Raw genomic sequence first — 22,292 nt, 5'->3', positions numbered from 1 at the left:
TCATTGGATTTTTGTGGAAAACATACTACATTATCCATCAGCACCTGAAATTTTGACTCAGGAATTATTGCTGGATAGATTACTGAGCAATGTTATTGAAAGATTTAATGGCACTCTGAGAAAACCCCAAGGTCACATGGAACCAGATGCTGCCCTGCTCAGTGTGATGCTGTTTGCAGAAAGTGGCAATAGGGGATGGCTGCAGGAGCTGGACAGAAGGGTCAGGGCACCTGGGCAGGTTTGGAGACTGGATTATGCATCAGGTCATGAAAATTACACAGGGAAGGTGAGCAGAATATTCTCAGTGCCTCACAAGAGCATATCTGAGCTAAGAGGCTGCTCTGCTCTCCAGTCCTGCCACTGAGAGTCCTGTTTGGAACCTGTCCCTTTTCATTGCCTATAACAGATATCCTAAGGAGCACAGGTTCCTTATTTAGCCACATGAATGATTAGCACAGTGGGATGTTATTTAATAAATCTGTGTGCTGAGATCTTCCTGCTAAAGTGCTAAAAGAGGATGTGAAGTCCAGAACAAGAATCCAGTTGTGACAGGAGGCACTGAGAGCTTTTGGCTTTGGAGGCTGGGTCAAGATCTGTTGGAGAAATGGGCCAGGATGGAGCTGCCACTGGTGGTTGGCTGTAGGGAGAGCAGGGAAGGATTGAGTCTTGGCTGTGGTCATTTTGTGTGACTGGACAGGCACTGAGTGCTCTGTCAGAGGCAGTTCTTTAACCTGGGAAAACACCAGTCCTGTGTTTGCTTTCAAAGCTGGGCTCTTGTTTGTTCCAGGGTGTGACTGCACCTTCATGTTCTCATTGTTCAAGCCCAGCCTACCCAGCAAAGCTCAACTGGAAAAAGAAGATGTGCAGATATGGGCCATGGGGATGCTCAGTGGAAGGTTATAAGTTACTGTCACAGAGACAGCAGTTCCTCCCACCTCTGAAGTTCATGTAAATAAAGGTTCTAGCAACTTTCAGGTTTGAAATTAGAACTGCACAACAGCCTAAATTATATCAGCCTTATGAAAACAATGCATACTGTTTACACCTTCAGAACAGGGAAATGACCCTGACCACCTATGCCTGTTCTCCATCTCAGCTGGAAAAATCAAGGTCAGTGTTTTATCACTCTTTTGTAACTAAGAGTTCACTCCATGCTGCCATTTCTGATTCCATTTCAGTGGGTATACATTCAGCTCTGGGTTGGGTGTTAATGCTCTCAGAACAAAAACAGCTAAGCAAGATGTGGCTGTTTTTATGAGAGTGATGTTTTGATCTCATGCCAGCACAATCGAGGAACAATTCCCATTAAGTCTATTGATGTGAGTTTTTCCTTGAAGGGGACACTCAGGGAACCTGAGCTGAATTATATTTTAAAGTAGATTAGTTAAATTCTATTAAGACCTATGCAGATATTCATATTCAGAATTAAGTGGCATTAATCTGATTTAGTGTACTTTACTTGGAAAATGAAGAAAGCTAAATCAAATGAAGGCCACTTTGAGTAACAAAACTCACTCATGTAACTTTCAAGTCACAGGTGTTATTAATTCAGATTAATTTCTCTTACTTTCCCTGTGAAAACAAGGGGCAATAACATCACCAGAGACAGCCAGACCATGTGTTCTCCTTCTGCCCCCCAAAAAAACATTATGGACCTCCTGACAGTTGGTTTGACTTGTGGATTTAAAGGCTGCTGTTCATTTCTAGTCTATAGTCAATGCTCCTTTCCCTTAACTAACCATTTAAATTAGGCCCATCAGTGTAGAACCACAGCATCTGTCCAGGCAGGAGCAGGAGGTGCTGCTGCCTGGTGTTAATGCTCCTGTGCGTGTGGAAAACTTGCAGTGTATGTGGCTGATTTAAACATGTATCTTCAGCTGTTCTGTAATGTCAGAACTAAATTTACTTGTAGATTTAAAATAGGTGAATGATTTGGCAGCTGAAAGGTCAGGACATGCTGTTTATTTTGTGCTTTGCTTGTCCTGATTACCAGAAAATGGTGTGTAGCACCTGACATTGTTGCCAAGGCCCTGTGGTGCAATACCTGCACAGACAAACTGCAGCCCTGGTGCCTCTGTATCCCCAGCCTTCCCCCAGCTTTGGATTTTGCCACAGTTGCACTCTGGAGCGCTCCAGTGCTCAGCCACAATATCCTCTCTCACCAAGGTCTCGGTGGAGGGAGGAGTATTGACTTCTCCACCACGTACAGATCAGATTTCAGGCTTTTAGAGTTTTGTACATTTGCCAGGTACACTGAAATACAGACACCAGCTCCTACAACCTTGCTGTGACTTTGGCAGCAGGCACGTGGCTGTTCTGGGTGGCCCGGGGACCTGTCCCTTCCCCTGTGATGGGTGGCATCACTGCAGGGGTGCTCTGGCCATTTCCCCAGTCTGGATTCAGTGTCAGGGAGAGACAAACCCACGTGAGAACCATCCAGAATGTTTTGCAGGTCTGAGAGAAGCCGGTGCAAATTCCCAGCACTGAAACCGCCAGATCCAGGCTGCCCTGCAAGCACCTTCCCTGGGAGCTGCTCTGCCTCTGGGGGTCACCTTGGCAGCACCAGCACACCCTGACAGGCTCTGCACACCTGCCTGGCCCTGCTTTGGCCTGTCCTGTGACTCCACCTGAGCTCCTGGCAGCACCAGAGGCTGTGCTGGACATGAGTGCAATTTGGAACCTCCTCTGGCTCTGGCAATGTGTCTTCTCTGAGTGCAAAGACTTGAGCAGCTGCATAGAGCTGTTCCTCCACAGATACTTGAGAGTCTAGATGTCTTAAATAAATAAAATTTTAAAAAATTTTAAAAAGGAAAAAAAGAGGGAAATAAGAAGATCACAAGGGCAAACAAACACGAAATTCCTGTAATTTTTTAATGTTGTTTCTCTCCACCATTCCTTTGGATATTTTATTTTACAGCTGGATTTGAGACCTGCCTGCTTTTGTAATTGAGGAGTTATGAATGCTCTGGTCTAGCTGACAAGGTGATGATCAAAGGTTGGACTCAATAATCTTGGATGTCTTTTCCAACCTTAATGATTCTGTGATCAGCTTTAAACATGAAGCAGCAATAAAAAAACTCAAACCCCAGAATAAGGTGCTTTAGCACAGGAAGCAACAAGAGCTCAGAATTTCTGCAGTTCCCAGGGGATTTTAGAAACAGAGTAGCAGATTTGGAGGCAGGCTTGGGGAGCTGAATGGGGAGGGCATGTCCAGGCTGTGCCCCTTTGTGCCAGCAAGGAGCCAGGCCCAGGGGCTGGGATCAGTGGGGAGAAGGGATGGGGTGGAGGACAGAATGGGCAATTTGCAAGTTAGACAGTTCAGATCCAAAGACAGCAGGGAAGCCACTGGCAGAGTCTGGGAGGTGCTGAGAACACTCTCACTCATTTGAGAAGTAGAAGATGGGCCCACAAGAGCTGTGGAAGGAATGTGGCTGTCAGGAAGCTCATACTGCTCCCCACACCCTCAGTCAGAGCCAGCTGAAGCACTGGGAAGCCCCAGCATTGCCAGGCCTTGTTGGGCTCTGTACACACTGGGTGGGCTGGAGCCTTGCTTGGGTTTTCTATGCTAAGCTTCTTTCCGTTGTGTTTGATGTTGCACTGGTAACAACCAAACAAACCAACAGTAAAGCTGCTCTCACACACACAACCCTGTGTTTGCCAAGATTCACACGTTCAGGCTCAGCTGCTGCCTCATTCCTCTTAAAGCTTCTCAGCATAGAATTGCAAGCAGGGCTGTCCTGCAGCTCTTCCCCAGGATCTGACGGCAACGGGATTTGTGAAAACCATGTGGAACCCCAAAGCTCATGTAATGTTCTTTTCTCACAAAAGTAGAGGCTTTAAACTGCCCTGAGCTGTGAAATACTGATGGGGGTATTATAGAGAAATGAACTGAGCTTCACAGTAGTTCTGGGGGAGAAATACTACCACCTATTATTTTACAGCCTGCTCAAGCACTGCTTTGAAAGGTTTTTAATGTCTCCTTCACATATTCCAAAAGATTAAAGTAATTCTTTTCAAAAGCAGCTCCTGACTGTAGATACCTGTTTCTGGAGCCGGCAGGCTGCTGCTTCTCAGAATGACTGTATACATGGGATACTGAAATATTAAAAATAAATAAGCATTATTTTTTTCTCTTGTCTTTTTGTAGGATAGGTGGAAGGTAGATAATCCAACAAAAGGATTTACTCTTACAGCTCTGAGTGATTCAAATATTCTGAGGTTTTTCCTTTTGCCTCCCTTCCACCAGACTGGAACTTGCCTTTAGAAGAGGATTCCCATGAAGCCCAGAGTGTGCTACCCTGGTCAGGCACAGCTTGTGCCCAGTTTTTCCCAGTGGCTGCTCCAGCCTTTGCTCAGCATGTACCATGCTATGGAAGAAGCCTCTGCTGAGGGCCTAACTCCAGGTGCACAAATATTTATCTTGAGGTCAGGAGTTTTAGTCCATGTGTTGCCTAAGTTACATGCAAAGAGAGGGCAGGAAAAGCTTCAGAGATTCCAGTGAGTTGATTGTAGTTTAATACAGCCAAAACCAACCTGTAAGCCACAGCTTCAGCTGTAGGCTCTGTCCTGCAGGGAAAACCTGTTGTTAAGGAAACAACCATTATCTTATCTCCAGACTCTGGAAACATTAACATCAGCTTTGTATAAGGATTCAAAGTTCTTCCTATATACAAGGACAGCCATGAACAGAACCATGTCTGAGATGAATATGTGTATCTGTATTTCAAATAGAATGTTGTCTTTTTCATTAAAAAAATTAAGACTAAATGGAGGTTCTGCAGTACACTCACACAGTGCAGTCTTTTGCTGGGTTCCATCAGTTCCTTCAGCTGTGACCCTTCAGACTGCTGAGTTTATTGCTTGGACATCCAACAGCTTGAAGCCTCTGACCATCCATTTGGTGAACTCAGGCCATTCCTTGCTGAAGCAGATTTTGGCAGGTGCTGGCTGCTCCCAGTAACTCTGATTTTTCCATTACATGCAGGAATCCTGCTTTTAAAAACAGAACTCAGAGATGCCTGTGAATAATTCACTTCCACAAGCACTGAACTATTGCTGCCATTTATTGAGAGAAGCAGTCTGAGTGCTACCTGCATCTACTTCTGACCTAGACTGCAACCCCTCTATGTGCCATGTGTGTAATGCCTGGTGCAACAGCACCCCTGACCTCAGCACAGCTACAGCTGCAGGTAACATAGGAAACTGTTTGAAAATTAATAATTTATATTTAACTCTTCACAATGGCTAGTTTGGAATAATTTGAATTCTGCTCACACATCTCACTAAATATTGGTTAGTAAATAAATTTTGTCCCATCACCTCATAAAGTATCATAAATTTAAAAGCTGGTATGAAATAAAGAGTCTGAAAGATCTTGCAGGATTCTTTATGTTTTAATTCAAACTGAAATTATTAAAGAGAAGATAATTGGCACAGCCAAATTAACCCAAGGGTTGACTAAAGAAACCTGGGCCAGCATCAGCCTGACCCGGTGTAATGCTGTAATGTCATCATTAATTGCCTTCAAAGGCAAGAGCAATTAAGTAAAGGGTAAAAGCAGTAGAAAGGCTGTAATTTGTTGCATAAGACCATTATTGAGAAAACAACCTTTTGACACAGAGAATTAATTTTTTTTTTCCTCTGTCTGCTGCAAATTGGGAAATATGAAGGGTAAATAAAATGACCTCTGCCAGGGCAGGTTTCCTGGGATAAGTGCCTGCTCGGTGAGGGAGCCGATAATTTTTGGCCTTTTCTGCACTGTTTAGATCCCAACCAGCTCCTTTCTCTGTGCCTGGTCGCGCACACGCTTCCTGCCGCAGCCGCTCCCCCGGCGATGCCCCGCACCGAGCCGTGCCACAGACCCGCACCGAGCGCCGCGTTCCTGGAACGGGCGGATTACCGGGGCGGCCCGCACGGGGCGCGGGAGGCTCGGCACGCCCGGGAGCGGCTGGAGCCGGGAGCGGCCGCAGCTCCGCACCCGCGCCGGCCGCGGGCCCGAGCGGCTCCTCACCCCGGGGGCCGTTCTGAGCGTCACCACCACCGGCCGCTGGAACACCGGCAGCGCCCGAGGGACGGACAGGGCCGCTCCGGCTGCCAGGGGTGCCCCTGTCCCTATCCCCCAGTCCCTGTCCCTGTCCCTGTCCCTGTCCTCGTCCCCGCCCCCGCCCGCCCCGCTCCGTCCCGCCCCGTCCCGCCCCTCGGGCCGGCGCTGCGGCGGCTCGGGCAGGCCCGTCCCCCCGCGGGGCCCGGATTGGCGGCGCCGCCGCCTCCCCGCCGCTGCCGCCGCCCGGCGCGGGCAGGAGCGGGCAGTGCCATGAGCCGGGGCTGAGGCGAGGGGCTGGGGCAGTGCCGAGAGCCGCGGCTGAGGTGAGGGGGCCGGGCAGTGCCGAGAGCCGCGGCTGAGGTGGGGGCCGGGCAGTGCCGTGAGGGCGGCCGGCAGCGCCCGCCGGTCCCCGCGGGCTGCGGGCAGGGAGGAGCGCAGGGGCCGAGGGCGGCGGTCGGGCCGGGCCGCGGGCGGCTCCCGGGGCCGGGCAGCGCGGATGGCGGCCGGGGGAGAGCCGGGAGCCCGCGGGCAGCGGGGCCGGTGCGGGGCTGGGCGGGATGGAGCCGCCGCTGCTCGGCGCGGGAGCCGGGTTTGCCGAGCCGGGGCTGCCGCTGAGCAGGAGCTGCCGGAGTACGAGCGGCACCTTAAAAACAAACGACAGAGGAGGCGGCAGCGGTCGCTTCTGCTGAAACAGGGGGAAAATTTTTCAGTTGGCTTTTGCCACCAAAGGCGAGAGGTTTCCTGTCTACTAAAATTGTTTCCTCTCTCTTGCCCCAGCTGTCGGCTCCTTGGTTTCTGCTTCTCTTGTAATTTTCAGTGTCATCTGTGTTATCTTCATTGCAGTTCAGGGGCTAAACCCGTATACTGTGTCTCTTCAGCGTGTGCTAAAGTTCCTCCTGAATGTTTGTGCTGAACTTCTTGGTGATTTGTGTCTGTCAGCAAATGTCTTGAGGAGCTCCTGATCATAATTTTGGGAAATGAAGTATACAGTGGAGGTTAATTGAAACTTTTGTATGCCACTTAAGTATTATAACCATAAGATAAATTAGCGTAAGTCTTCAGTGCTGTGAGATTATCTTCTGTTAAGATGCTTTGTCATACTCCTCTTTTAAGATGATATTGCCTGTGCAACTCAGGAAAAATAAGGGGTTGCAATTTCAGGGGTGTATATTTTTACGAGAAGATGTTGTCATTTTAGTGCTGAAATAACTTAATATTCCTAAATTGAATAAAATTCAGGCAGTGTGAGTTCTCTGTTTTGATTTTCTTGGAACTGAAAATTTGCTAAATGAGAGGTAAAAGGACTTTACCTTAAGCGTAAAATGATAAATTAGTGACTTGGGATGTTAAAATTGACTTTTAAAGACTCTGACGTGATGCTGTTTTATGATTTATGAGAGGTTACTACTCTGACTTCAGAGCTGATCCAACGAGGTGCTGTGTTGTGGGTGGCACATTAATTGTGCTCCAAGTAGGTGCTGAGGCTTGAGGTGGTGTTTCTCAAGCAGTGCAGGTGCTTTCTCCCTTGAGTAAAAGACCAAGAAGTTGATTCTGTGCTCAGAGGTGTCTTACACTGGAGTTTGCTGGGGTATGATATAGCCTGGGAGTTGTACTGGCAAGCTGAATGCTTCTCTTGTGAACAACACTTCTGGTCCATGCAAAGACCTTATTGAAATGACCTATTTCAGGAAAAAAAAAAAATCCAAAGTTAAAACTTGAGGAAGGACATGGCCCAATAGTGTGTATTAATTACATACTTCTTTTTGTGTGATAACAACTCTTAAGACTTCCAGCTTTAAATACCAAATATTTAGTTGTTTCTAACTAAAGAACTTCTAATCCAGTTGTTTTTCAGAGTAAAGAATGTGGAGCAGGAAGCCTGGATATAATGGGTAATGCCAGTAATTTCTCTGTTGTGGTAGGTGTGTAAACAAAGTAATGGGAGTTAATGAAACTTACTTAGCAAATACAAGGCTAATATAACTGAAATGCATTTAAAATCACAGAGCTGGAGGACTGAGGATGCATTGTGGCATTCAAAGAGCTTTTTAGTTGATCCATTTGGGGACTGTGCTGCTCTACCCCTACCTTTTGTGCCAACTCAACCAATTCTCTGTGATGAAATCAGAGTTTCTCCTGTACCACATCTGGAAGGCCACCAGAGTTCCATTGTGTGGGTGAAGGTGACCAGGCACAGGCATGGCAGTGGCCATAGGTAGGGACATGTTCCCCTGTCCTGCTCTCCAGGGCTGAGCTTTAGCAGTTTCTGCCCGTGAGATGAAGAAATTGTGGTGCTGAGTGTGCAGAGTGTAACTGACACCTGCCCGGGAGCTGAGGACAATGAAGGATGTTTATTAGGATAAACTAGGTTCCAAAAGAATGGAGGGGAGGGTTACTAAATTCTGGTCTTAAACACAGTCTTGGAGCTTGGAAAAGTCCCTCAAATCTCTGGATTTTTATTATTTTTCTTTGGTAAGCTAGAAACTGTGGTATCAGATGTCCACAGTAGTAATGCTAATTCAGTGTGCTCTAAAACATTTATCCATGAATAAAGGCCTCATGTTCTAGAAACCCTTACTGCCCTAAATGAAACAGTCAGATGACAATGTATGCTGGAAAATGAGAGCGTAATGTAGGCTTAGAGATTAGAGAAAAAAAGATAAGAGTTAATACTGTGAGCTGTCATGAGTGTGTACTTTGTATTAGAAGAGATGTGTTCAGAGTAGAAACCAACTCTGGAAGTGCACAAGGGTTCCACATGTGCCTGATAAAGGGCATGAACATTTTTAAGTAATGCAAAGTGGACACTTGAAAGGATGTCTTGTGCTTTCAAGGCGGAGGAGGGTGGAACACTGAGCTACTGAGAGAACAATATCATATCAGAACTGTTGATACAAAAAAAAAAAGTGTACTGCTCCTTATTGTAGAGGATTGTGCTAAATGGTTCAGATTCACAAAGTAAAGGGTTTGTTTTGGGGGGGGTTTGTACTGCAAGTGGTGAATCAAGCATCTCTGCTGGACAAAAATCCCAAATAATATGTCATAAAAATATATGATCAGCTGTTCTTGACAGAATGGTGAATTATCTCTTCTTGGAGGTCGCTTCTATGAAGCTTCTGTTAACATGGCAAGCACAGAAGTTTGAAGACAGAAAGTTAATAATAATTGATCAAAATCCCGTTTCCAGCTAAAGACAACAAGAGCTGAAGGTTGTGCATTGGCTGGGAGGATTTATCCTTGCCCAGCAGCCTCAGGCCCTGTTCCTCAGAGCATTGTGAGGGATGAGGGTTCACCTCCTGCAGAGATAGCACTGAAGTAGTATCCTCTTCAGAAGAGCTGTGAGTGAATGGATTTGCTTGGATTTGGGCCAAGCTTTGTGTATCACAGCTCCTAAAGTATTTACATACTTGACAAATGGAATTTTAAGTCTTTTAAGGTGATTTTTATGCTCTTTAACACAAGTCCTTACTGGAGTTTTGCCCTGGAAGCTGCCTTGTGCTGACTTGGTTTCATGAGTTTGAGTCTGTACAGAGCAAAATCTCCTTTCCTTGGTCAGCACAGTAACAATGCAACCAGTGTAGTGCAGGACTCCCAGTCAGACCAGTTCAGTAATGCAGAATCTGCCTCTTTCATCATTTCCTTTAATGGACTCCTTGATGACCATTATCTCTGAAAAATAAAACCCAAGTGTCTTAAGTTGGAACTGCTCAATTGAAGCATCTGAGAGGCTTTGCTTGAAGACTTCCTGTGTTAGCCACGGTCCATCTTGCTTCTGTTGGAAGTGGTGAGGGAAAGGAAGCAGAGGAGCAAGTTTTGATGGTAGAGTAGGTCAGAGTGACTGAGGTGCCTGCAGTGTGCAGTAATCCCTGTGAGTTTTGCTGGTGTTTTTATTTCCTGCTTCACCCTCTGGGAGGAGAGAAGTTCCAGGGTGTTGTGTTACTTACCAGTCATATTTATTCTCTGGGTACTGTTGTCTCTGTTGAAGACAATTGTTAGTGTCTGTGCAGGGACATGAGAATATAATGATAAAACAGGGTTTATTCTCTGAATTTGCCTTTCTGCTCCTCAAAACTCCCACTTCTCTGTTCATTATCTTTCCTATTTGTGTTAACTCTCTCCTCTCCTGACAGTAAAGTGTGTTACTCTGCTGTGCAAAGTCCAAATCAATACCCAGTGCAGTTGGGGTTCTAAAAGGGAAGAGGACTGATGGACAATGGATAACAGAAGATCAATAAACATGGTAAACAGTGGTGTTTCCCCATAAAGGCCAGGAGGGCAGCAGAAATGAATCGTTGTGTGAACCAGGCTTTAATATTCATTACCCTGTGTCTCAGTGGTTTATAAAGTGTTGTGCCCTCTGACCCTGCTGGTGTTGGATGACAGGAATATTGCAGGAGAATGTCCCTTAGTGCTGTGACTGTGCTGTTGGCCTGCAGAATTGTTTTCCTGGAGCTGTGAGAATATGGGATGCTCAAGCTTAGAACAGGATCTCTTTCAGGAGTATGAAAATAGTTATTCAGGCATTGGAGTGCTCTTTTAAAGGATCTCTTTGGTCCAAAAAATTGCTATATTGGGTTTTATTAGTGGAAATAGAAGACAGAGCTACAAGACTTTAAATCTTACTCTGGATTTCATGTGTTTTGTTTGAATTACACTTTTGTTGTAAAATAGGACTGCAAAATTATAAGCACCAAGTTATGGACTCCTTTGATACTGGGAATTTCAAAGCAGATGGCAGAGGAGTGAAATGTGAATGTGACCTGTCATGACTGCAGTAAAGTACTGATCTGAAATTAAAAAGAGATATGTAAAAACATGCTATTTCCCTGGAGGTCAGCATTAAGGCTGAGAAAAGAAAACTGTTTTTATGAGCCCAGACAGGCTGGAAGAATGAGGGTTCTGTGTGGGGAAGGAGCTGGTGGTGCTCACACGCCTGTGTTGTGGGAGCTTGGGTAGGAAATGTCACCCAACATGTGACAGGGAGAGGCAGTGGAAGCTGCCCGAGTTGTGCTGGCTGTCTCCTGCCTGGGAGCTGCAGCTGTTCTGCCTCCTTGTTCTCTGCAGCCCCCAGGTACCCAGAGCCTGCCTGGCTGGGCTGTGCCAGGGCTCCATCCCAAGGAGTGATGCCCTGCAGGAGCAGAGCATTGCAGAGCATCGTTCCCACAGCCCTGCCTGCTGGCACCTCCCCCTGCTTGTTCCCATCTCCCTGCCCCACTGTGGCCAGGGCAAGGTGGAGATTCTCCCTGGGTGCTTTCCAAGCCAGGCTTTGCCATTCTGCTTGCTTAATATGTATCTGTCATCCCTGTTGCCTGGAGTGGCTTCGCTTTTTTCCTCATACTCTTGTGTAATACTTGGGGTTGGTCACATAAATAAATGTACTTTGGTGGGAAATGGAAGTGATCTGTACAACTCTTGACGTGTTTGGAGCTGCTGTGACGTTTGATAAGGCTTATCTTTGTAGGACCTCCTCAGTAGCATTTCTTTTTGTCTAATCATTTCCACACTTCTTCCTTTTCAACTTAACTTGAAGTATTAAACAAAGGAATTAGGAGAAGTGGAAAGAACTAAGGGGGAGATAATCCTGAATGTCTGTCAGTTCAGAAGCGTGCTAGTTAATAAACACTCTGCCAGGTTTTGAATAAACCTTCTGAGCAGATGTGTGACAACTTTACTAAAGTCTTTTTATAGAAAAGAAAAAAGTGTTACTCTTCTATTTATATGTTATTTTTAGTGAGTAGCAAGAGATGTGGATGGAGAACGGACCAGCTGTGCATACAAACTTTCTCCTGTTTTGTAATTCCCTTTATTCCCTTTTATCATTCCCTTTTTGAGAACAGGTTGAGTGTTCCCAGAAGCCTTAACACTGCTGAGAGATTTCAGGCAAGCCAAAAGCAGTGCCTGACAGTTTCAGAAAACTCTGAGTGTCTGAAAATGTGCATTAAGAGGTGTGTTATATTTAAAAGTGTAAACATTCAGTTGTGTGGCTCTCCATTTCTTTTGTCCTGCAACTTTAAGATGTGGATTGGCAATGGTTTTGGAGCATTAAACAGATTTTACGAACTTTTGCTTTTCTGATGAGTTGGGCCAACTTTCCAGTTTTACTTTTAAATCCTGCCTACATCCTAGCTATCATTCTTTCTTCCATGTTAAAACTTCACAATTGAAATGATAAAAATGAGTAAATAGTGTTGCTGCCCTATGGTGGTTTTGCTTTCTCGGGATGTGGTTTTTTTTTGCTTTCTCGGGATGTGTCTGCTTCTTCCATCCAGCTGCCCTAAGCAGTGCATTTACCAATGAAAATACCTTGGACTGACTACTCTGGAAACGTCTTTATGGACAAAAATGGGTGAGGTGTGATCAGTGGCTCCTGGAGCCTCCTCCTCCATAACCCCAGCCAGATCAATGCTGGTTTGTGTGCTCTGTTCTGATCTCGGGCTGCTGGAGAAGGGAATGTTATTGGCATAACACTTCTGATCCTTCATGGAGCTGGGAGAGCTTTGGAGGGGGTGTGGAGGCTGTTCCTCATTTGCACAGAGAGGAGCTCGTGGTGGGGAGTGGAGGTGAGAGATTTCCATCCCATGTGTGCATTTCCACTTGCACTGCTCAGTTCAGCTTCCCCAAACGAGTGACCAATGTTGTCTGAAGCCTTTGTTGTGCAGAGCACAGCAGAGGCAGCTCTGCAGGGATGGGAGCACCTTCCTCACCCTGCAGTCCTCACTATTTTGTCACCTTATCCTGGAAGACAGCCTGAGCTGCCACTCCTGCTTGGCTTCTCAGCCCTGACCTCTCTGAGCAATTAAAAGCCTCGTTTACACACCCACACCCTGGGTATGTGCTGTGCATACCCACAAACCTGCTCATGGTGCTTGTAATTCAGAGCTTGGCTCTCTTTGGTAAACAAATGCCTGGTGGATGAATTCAGCATGGATATAGGAACATTGCCCCATGCCTGAAATTAGACTTGCCTGCATAATTCTGTAATTGGACAAGGCAGGATATGGCTCAAAGACACTTATTTCCCTTTGCCCTTTTGAATCCATCTGGTGGCTTTTGCTGTTCTTTTATCTCCCAGCAAATCAAGACCTTAAAATTGATGACCTAAAATTAATTTCCTTGAAGCTGCTTTAATGACACTTCACTTTCTGTGTATGTGTGTGCACAAAATGTAACCCACATAGAGGGGAGTGCATTCACCCTTAACTGTTTTTTAGCTGGTTGAGACTGTAGAAATTATTTCTAAATGCAGTAGTAGAAATTTTGATGGTGTTGAAGGCATTTCCTGGACAAATTACACTGATGACACCTTTTTCTTGAGTAAAAAATATAGGATAAGAAAGGGAAGACTTTAGCTCTTTTTTTACAAGGAAGTAACCCCAAAGGAGAATGACAACAGAGAGTTTGCATTAATACAGCTTGAATGTAAAGTAGAACTGGAGTTCTTAAAAATTCACTAAAATTTTTTTAAGCTGTTCATATTGCACTGTGGATTCAGCAGGTAACTGGTGAATTTTGGTGTGTATTGCTACAAGACACCCACCTGCTGACTTTTTTACTTTTCAGCTTGTGGAGTTGTCATGAAATTCCTGCAGACAGCTCTGCTGATTAATGTTCTCAGAAGTGAGATCTGTGTGTGTGTTTTACAGCTCCCTATGTAGCTGGTCAAAATTCAGTATGTGCTTCTCTGAAATAGAGTTTTGGAGGAATGATTTCATTTACAGAAGTCCCATTGTACTGGTCTGCCTTCCACTAAGTTAAGGACCTGTGTCTGTGTGGTATGACTGAATTATACCATAGAGGAGCAAATGTTGAGAGAAAATGAGTAATGGGTGAGAGCACTTCTCAAGGAGTGCTGAAAAGTTCAGAAAACCTTTAATGAACTTAAACCTTTTAGGGAAAATTTTATTTTTCTTTAATTTCACACTGGTGGCCTGGTTCACACAGGGAATGACTGTGTTGGGGTAGATCCATGCTGCTGAAAAAAGAAGAGAGGAGAGCTCTGTTTATGTTCTTCCCAATCTTATTTTGTTTGTTTGTTTGTTTTGAGTATTCACATGACAAATGATCCTTCCAGGCTTGTTATCAGTGCCACATTTTGAGAAGAAAAACAGAGTGGGAAGGATCCCCATATGCCCAAGGACCTCACTTTACCCTCTCAGTGTACTGACTTCCTTTCTCCTTAGGAGCAATACGTGCCTTTACATTCCTGTGAAATGATCATTTAAATTCAGAATGCCAGCAAAGCTGGGGATTTTTTTTCCATCTATCTCCCATGGTTTCTTAGCAATTAGGCATAAAAAAAATATGTTGTGGGAGGTGCTCATAATTTTCTGACTCAGTTGGTTTCAATGGGAGTCAGGCCTGTAAAGCAGCTGTTAAGGTCAGGCAATCTGTAATTGACCTGTCAGATGTTGCAATTAAAGTGTATTGCAGCTGTTAGAAATAGGAGTTACCTCCATTGCTCGTGAAAAAAAACCAAAAAGCTGCCCAAAACCAAACCACCAGAAAGCTTTCATATATTTCAGTGATTCATTGAGTACTGCTCTCTTCTGTGTGTAATGCAAGAAACAGAGGGGAATGCAGATGGAGCTGCTGCCTTTGCTTTCAGTGCTGTTTGTGGCAAGGCCTCTTTCATGTTCTGAATTACAAAGTCCAGGGGAAATTCTTGCCAATGTCTGTCAGTCAATAAGTTTACACCTTGAAATGCTCAGAGTTATAAATACTGTGGGAAAACTAAGAAAATGTATTTACATGAAAACACATGTGGGAATGCTTTTGCCACATACTGTTTTTTGCCTTAATGCTTTTGTGGATTTTGTGAAATAGTAGAATGTACTGTAATAGAATAACTAGGAATTGTATAGGTGCTTCAGTCCTGTGCACTTGAGTGAGTGTTTTTGTGTCTGTCTCACAGTCCAGTGTTTTTAATCATAAAATACTTAAGCCACTCTTTAATTCAAAATTAGTCATTGAGGGATTTGAAATGTTTGTAACAGTTGCAAGGCTCTAGAGGCTTTTGACATCTCCCCAGAGCCTTTATGTCATGACAGCCAGTTGGGAAGCTGGGGAGCTCTGAGTTGCCTGTCCTAATGCTTATATTGAGCCTCACTTAATATCTGTGCTCATTGAGGGTCTACAGTGGTTTTGTGTTGTTTGTTTTCTTGGATTTTTGGCTTTTTTTAATAAGCAAAATGCTTTGTTCTTAGCATGGTAAAATTCAGGTCGTTTGGGGCCATCTGAGTTCCATTTCAGTGTCTTGGATGTTCCCCTGTGCTCATCACTGTCCTCCAGCTGAAAAGCCACAGTGGTGCTGAACTTTTGCATTTTCGTTTCTAGATATCTGAGTTGAACATAAATCTGAATGAGATGAGTGTTGCCTTAAGCAGTGAGAGAAATGTCTGCTACTCGCCAATTCCAAATCTGACATTTTATTTTCTGGCTACTCTTAGCACAAGGATTCTTTAGAGTTTGTTTTGTTACCCTTCTATGGATCTTTCTATGAATTAGAAGTTGAAGTATTTTGTGCACTGAAGCTGTCATCAGTAGTTTATATCTGCACAGTTCTTGCTAGAAGATGTGTGATTCTAGAGCTGCATTAATGTGGTTCACACTTTTGCTGTTGCTGCTTTTAGGTGTTAGTGACTCTTGATGATCTTGTTCCATAATCTGTGTGAGCACTGCTCTTCAGTCAGGTAAATCAGAGCAAAATTTTTCTAACCCTCCTAATAATACTGAAACTAAAAATAACATGATTACCTGCACAGGGCTCTCAGAGAAGTCAGGAATTCTAGTCCATTTTCTTCCAAAATTAGATCACAAAGAGCTTTTCTGTTCTTGTGGTGCTGATTTATGTTTCTTTTGTAGTTTCCAGGTAGCAGGAAATGCTGGTAATACCTTTCTCCATTCATTTTTCATGGAATCCAGTGACAGGAGAGACCATTGCATGGCATGGAGTGATTGGCAGGACTGCCTCTCTTAGGTGCTGGGAACAATTATTTTAAAGAAACTTTGCAGAGAAGTTTGACTTTTGGGTTGAATTACTTTTGTCTCACCTAACTCAAACTTGATGGCAACTCTTAAAAAAACTTGCATGTTTTGAAGTCCTGTTTATTGGCCTTGTCCTAACCTTTCCTGTCCTTTGGACCTTCTGGGGAGTATGCTTGCAGAAGCTTCTGAGAAATCCTGATCTGCCATAAATGCATTTTCTGCATTTATCAAAGACACTTTTCCTTGGGTAGCTGAGATGCAAGGAGGTGAAGAACTGTAATCAGTGTGCCTCTAACAGCAGTTAGCTCCCCATGTTACTGTTTGCAGCTTGCTCTGTACTTCAGCTGCCTTCAGATAATTAATTCTCATGTTTTAAGTACAACTGCCCTTCTAGTTAGGTGTGAATACTTTATTTGTGTTCAATGTAGCCCTCCTCCCTTCCCTAGACAATTTAAGCTTTCTGAAAATAGCCTTGCTTTGCTTTGTTGTTCTTGTTTCGGTTTGTGCCAGCTGCCTGCTCTGCAGATTTTTGCCTGTTTTTGCTAATTGTTTATTTTATTTGAAGAGTTATTACCTTGCTTCTTAGGGATGTGCTAGGTCTGAAACTAAATACTTCTAAGTATTAAAAGCTTGAGTGCTATTTAATAACACCAGAGAATATCCCCTTCTGTAATTTTGAAAGCATCTCTGAGACCTGAGGAGACCATGATTGTGTACTGTGTTTTGTCCTGTCAGCTTAAAAAGCCATGAGGCACCTTGCATGCTAATCCTCTGCAGAACATGAAATTAAAATGAAGGCTGTACCTAAGAAATATGAAATTTGATTGATCATTCAAAATCCCCTGATAAAAAAAGGTGTCTTTTGATATCTATGGGTAAATCTGTAGATTCCATTTCTTTTTTACTAATCTCTCATAAGTACATTTTACATGGGGACCTAGAGGTTGAGTTACTAATTGGTGCTGCTCCTCTGTGTATCTGAGTTCAGCCTCATGTGGACAAACCTGTTTATTTTTAAAAAATCATTTCATATGAAGGTGTGTAATGGTTGTTTTACCTTGGCAGGTACTGTGGCTAGTGCTGTAATTTTTTTGTTAAGGAAATGAATGTAAATGTAAGAAGAAGTCTTTGAATACTCACGTGCTACCTGTAGGCAGTTCTACCTATTGATGTGCATTTGCACTGGGAAAAAAGAGGCTGAAAGACAATTCTGATAAGCCCTTTTTAATTTAGGATTCGGGGCACCTTCTTGTACTTAATTTGGAAACAGGCTTTTCTCTAAGTCACTCGGTCAGAATTTCCCCTAAAGATTTCATAGTGACCTTTAATTTAATCAGAGATGTGGGCAGAGTTTTCAGCTGTGGATAAATCCACAGAGGTTTTAGATAATCTTTTATCAGATTAATGAGGAGGTGATTTTTTTTTTTACTGAGATAAGAGAGCAAGTTACAATTCTGCACAGTTTAACCTCACCATTTACCCTTTCCACTGGGTGTCATTTTTTACATGTAGACTTTTGATGCGTTATTATTATTATAGAAATCCAACATGTTCTGCTGAGATGTAGAACTTGTGCAGCACCACAAGATTCTGATGTAGACTCTCCTCCCTTTTAGCAGAGAGCAGATGCAGCAGTTATGTATTTATTGCTCAGAACTGTCAGAGCATTGTTGGGTTTTGAGAGCCCAGCAGTTTGAGGAGGGTGGGAAAGGCTGGCTTTAGGCTGGCCCTGAGTTTGCCCTTGTTTTAATGTGTCTATTTCTGAATCCCTCGCTGCAGAAATTTCAGATCTAGGTCTGTAAACTTGTCTTTTTCTGGGGCATTTCTCTTCTCACTTATGGCCAAATTAATTTTTTAGGTAATTTTGATGCCAGCAACTAGCTACCTGGAAAAACCACATATTTTAACATAATTTTAAGGACAGCAATATTTGTTATAGGAAATGACTAAAACCCCAAAATCTGTGGTGGAGGGTGAGAGGGTGGGATATGGTGGTGGTTGGTTACAATTTTATTTTGTTCTAGAAACTAATGAAAGGTCCCTTTGACCTGTTCATTGTGGAGTGCTTTGGAAGGAAAAGGTGCTACCTGTTGCTTGCAATTACAAATAATAAACAAGAATATAGTTCATAGGAGGGGAACATGTGAATGGAGAAAGTATTATGTATGTACTAGAATTTTTATTCATTCTTATTGTGCCAACTGGGAGTAAATGTTCTTTAATATAATTATACTCTGGTGCAGTTTGAATGTGTTCCAAAGAGCAGAGCTTTGTCTAAAAACTTCTTTTATTTCTTCTGTTAGGGAAAGTGTTGGATTTCTTAAAAATACTGCTTCGCTTCAGCCTTCAGAAAAAAACATTAAATAAGAAGAAATTAGATTTTTCTGAGTTTCTGGAGAACCTTTAACTGCTTAGCTTTCTGTGTTTGTTAAAATGGGACTGTAGTGAAAATGTTAAAGTTTTTGGTAAGTGGTGTGTCATGGAAGGAGAATAGGAAATAATTATTATTATTCTTTTATCAGTAAAGGCAGGGGAGCTAATGTGGTAGCTGACCTTTCTTAGGTCTTTGGGGAAAATGTTCATATAGAATACACTCACTTAGCTAACATTAAACAATTTTTGCTTGATTATTTTTGAAGTGTTGTAAAGATGAGCTTGGGGACCTCAGCAGCAGCAACAAAATTCCAGTAATTTTGTCTGCAACAAAATTCCAGTAGTTTTGAGGACTCCTTATTTGCCATTGCAATTTTACTTGACTTTTCTGTCCTGGACTTAAAATGACTCTTACTCATCTCTTTGATAGGTTTATAGTTTTCATTAAATGTATAATCTCATTGATAAGACTTTAACATTTTGCCTAGGATTCTCTTTTTAAGTATAACTAAGCATACTTAAATGGAGATTATTTAACTTAAATTTTTCTGAACTTAAAAGCATTTTCACAAACATATTTGGGTTTTTTTAATGGTGCTCAGAGAGCTCCTGCTGGAATGTTTTAGCTCTCACCAGCTTCGTTGTGCTAACCTGGGTTTCTCTCTCAGGGTATGTGCTGTCTGTGTGTGTTGTGATCCCTGGTGGGTGGCACCATCAGTTTTGGCCATGACCTGGGATTGGCTTCTGCTCAGCACATTTAAAACACAGTCTTAGTACTTGATGTTGGTATCAACTTTGTCATTTCTGCCCTTGGATTTAAAACAGGTTTTGTTGCTTTTGTTTTTCCCCCACCTCTGTATCTCAAATCCAGTTGCATGAACTTGGAAAGGGAAGGGAACTTCCTTCTTGTTCCTGATGGAAGCTGAGCTCTGAAGCCTTATCTCCATCCAGGCTGGGTAACTGGATCCCTGACAGGAAGGTTTCACAGGGCTATTGTGTGATAGTAATTACCAACCCTGGCTCTGTAGTTCATTTAAAAGTAATGACTAGTGGATGTAAAAGGAACAATAGATGTTAACTATGGAATACATTAACTCATGGAGATGCCAGGGGAATTTAATTGATCATAATTAGAAATTTGAATGGGGATAGGAACGAACGTTGAATTTTGCATTTTGTATCCCTTCCTTTTTTTGTCTCTTATGATATAGATCTGCTGAATGAGATGAAGTCCATGTGACAGATAATGTCCCAGCAGCTGTGCTCTCTGCTTCAGGGAGGGCATTCTGGGCTAAATGGGAATTGGCTTTACTTCTGTGGCAAAGCAGTACTTTTCACTAATATTGTGCTTCGTTTTGAAGGACCTGAAATGAAGACTTCTTGCTCTTAACAGAAAATTGTGTCTGATGCTGAGAGCTCTGTTACTTATTTTAATGAAGTACAAAGAATTGCAGCAGTTCTCCCACATATCTCAGTGTTGGAAGGCAGATACTGCTTGAGTCTCTAGTAAATCAAACAGAATCTAGAATTTCTGGGAGAAAATATGAATTTCAGATCATACTGCCTTGTGTAGGTGTTCCCTGTCTGAGAGAGATTTAATGTGCTGCTGGCCTGGTTTGGAACATGGCTGTAATGTGTTAGTGGGGTCCTTTTTCTGTTAAAATAAAATCTCTCACTCCATAAGGAGGCTGCAGAGATTGTCTAAAACAAAAATACTGCTGCTTCTTCCTGCCAAATGAAGGGTAGATTTAGAGTATGAAGTTTTGAGTCTGGCACTTGAAAATTACTGTCCTGTAACCCAAAATGATAAAAAAGGCCCCATGAATCCTGAAGAACAACTGGGTGTTTTTCCCAGTCTGCCAAAGCAGTTGGATGAGTGATGGCCCAGAAAGGTTACTGGGGAAACAGAGGCATAACCAGTGAGAAACATCTTTCCTGTGAGCAGCTGTGGCAATCTGCATGAAGTTGAACTGTAGCATTATCAGTAATGAAATTCATTGTTTCCTAAACAGCATTTAGGACTTGGACTTCTGGTGCAACTGACAGATACAGGGGAAAGTATTGCAGTGCTGTTTAGTAACCTGTGAGGCTTTTCCTTTACTTAGGAGGAAAGGAATTTCTGTTTTGTGGAAAACACATTTTTTTGGTCTGTGTTTAGTAGCAACAAAAATGCAAGTGTTGAACCTTGTTGCACATTTTTCTGAAAGCATTTTGCTAATACAGTGTGCTGTGTACCGTTTCCCCCTCATGAAGATGTTGTAATAAGTAATAGCAATGTGATGGGAGTAGTTGGCTGCTGCAAAACATGTGAATTTAGTTACCCAATCCAGCCTGTTTCTCCAACTAAATGATTATGACTAAGTGTGGTATATGCAACTTTGACCTTCTAAGTTAGTTCCTAGTTTGCTGCTTTGTTGTTTCAATCACTTTCTCCATTGTTAATGTGAAAAGAATTGCTTTGCTGTGTAAAGTTGGTGGGTAATTGTCTGAGGCTCTTGGATGGGCTGTGTGTTTTCTCAGGGCTGTGAGCAGGGGCTTTCTGGGGTGTGTTTGTCCTGCAGGAGAAGGGAACAGGGGGGTGTTTATGTGGCACCCACACATTGCTGGGTGCTTGGCTCTTCCTGTGAACTCCCAATCAGTCATTCCAGGGAAGGAGCACAGCTACTGCAGTGACACTTAGAGTGCCATGGCCTAACCCGCACCCTGGGTGTCCCTGTTTGTCACCAGGTGCATCACGGTGTTGTCACCCAGGCAGAGACATCCTCAGCTCCAGCCCTGCTGCCTGCCTGCTCACAGGAAAGGGCAGGGGGAGCAATGTTGTCTGTCCCAGGCAGCTGCACTCCCTGTTTGCCTGGCTCAGGGCTTCCTGTTGATGGAGCTTTAAAAGCAATGCCTGTAGGTGAGGATTATAAACTGCTCTTCTGTGGGAGATGGGGATGCAGTGCCTTGAGGTCAGAAGTGGAAATGGCAGCAGTTGGTTGGCAGCTATCTCATTCCACCCTGCAACAGCATTCAAAATTCAAACCTCTGGGGGAAAGGAATTATTTTCTGAGCAGCCTTCTTCCCTTCCGGGTAGAAGTTCATTTTTTGGATCATTGGAAGCCTGAGAATGTAAGACTGTTACTCAGATCTGCCTGCCACATAAATAAAACTGATACCTTGCATCTTGAGAATCAACAGAAAAACCTTGAAGAGGCAGGCAGAGAATGGGGAACAGTGTGGCCTTCAAAAGAAGGACCAGTGAGAACCTGTGTATCTTCAAGTACCAATATAATCTGCAAACAATCAGTTTGGAATTGTGCCACTTCAGATAGTGAGGCTAGAATATCAGGTCTTCAAACAGCTGGGAGAGGAGCTGAGGAGTAGGGGAAGGAAATGAGTGAGGAAAATGTAGCCAGAAATGAGTAAGAAGTGAATCTGTTAAAATGATACAAGAGTTGAAAATGTATGGTTCAAGAGCCTGATGAAGTAGCTTTATCAAAACCTAGCAACTACAGAAAGACCTGTCAAGGAAAAACTTCTCAGCATCTGCTTTGAGAAGAAAAAACAAAACAAAAGCCCAAATCCTCTACTGTAAAACAGAGATTGTGTTCAGGAATGGATTGAAAACATGCTCTTTTATATGACATAATTTGTGGTACAGTAACGTGCTTGAGATAGGCAAATACTGGTTAATCAAGAATTTCCTTCCTTTCTCTGTTAAGTTAATCATGATGTTAGGAAAATCTTGCTTGTTCAGTAAGCAGTAAAATCTCTTTTCAGTACATTTGGTGTGTGCAAGTGAAGTTCATCTGTTTCAGGTCATTAGCACTGCATTAGCACAGCATGGCAACTGGTGTTTAAACACCAGCTAATTAATGTTCAGTGTAAACACAGTGTGCTAAAGAGCTAT

At 43.4% G+C, this 22,292-nt stretch overlaps 1 protein-coding gene across 2 annotated transcripts in view; it reads left to right on the top strand.

Annotated features, from left to right (window-relative positions):
• The first annotated feature begins 6,199 nt into the window (after positions 1 to 6,199).
• Positions 6,200 to 22,292, top strand: part of TEX2 (testis expressed 2) — a 46,313-nt gene continuing 30,220 nt past the window's right edge. Inside the window, exon 1 of one of the 2 annotated variants that reach the window (XM_054645016.2) lies at positions 6,200 to 6,366. The gene's annotated coding sequence lies outside the window, so the exon portion shown is untranslated. Of the gene's footprint in view, positions 6,404 to 22,292 lie in introns of both variants that reach the window. The other variant, XM_054645017.2, reaches the window with a different exon arrangement.

Source organism: Agelaius phoeniceus, chromosome 19 (genome assembly GCF_051311805.1).
Source record: "Agelaius phoeniceus isolate bAgePho1 chromosome 19, bAgePho1.hap1, whole genome shotgun sequence".
In the NCBI taxonomy this organism is placed as follows: domain Eukaryota; kingdom Metazoa; phylum Chordata; class Aves; order Passeriformes; family Icteridae; genus Agelaius; species Agelaius phoeniceus.
Note: the sequence above shows the minus strand (reverse complement) of the source record. Positions and strands in the feature narration are given on the sequence as shown.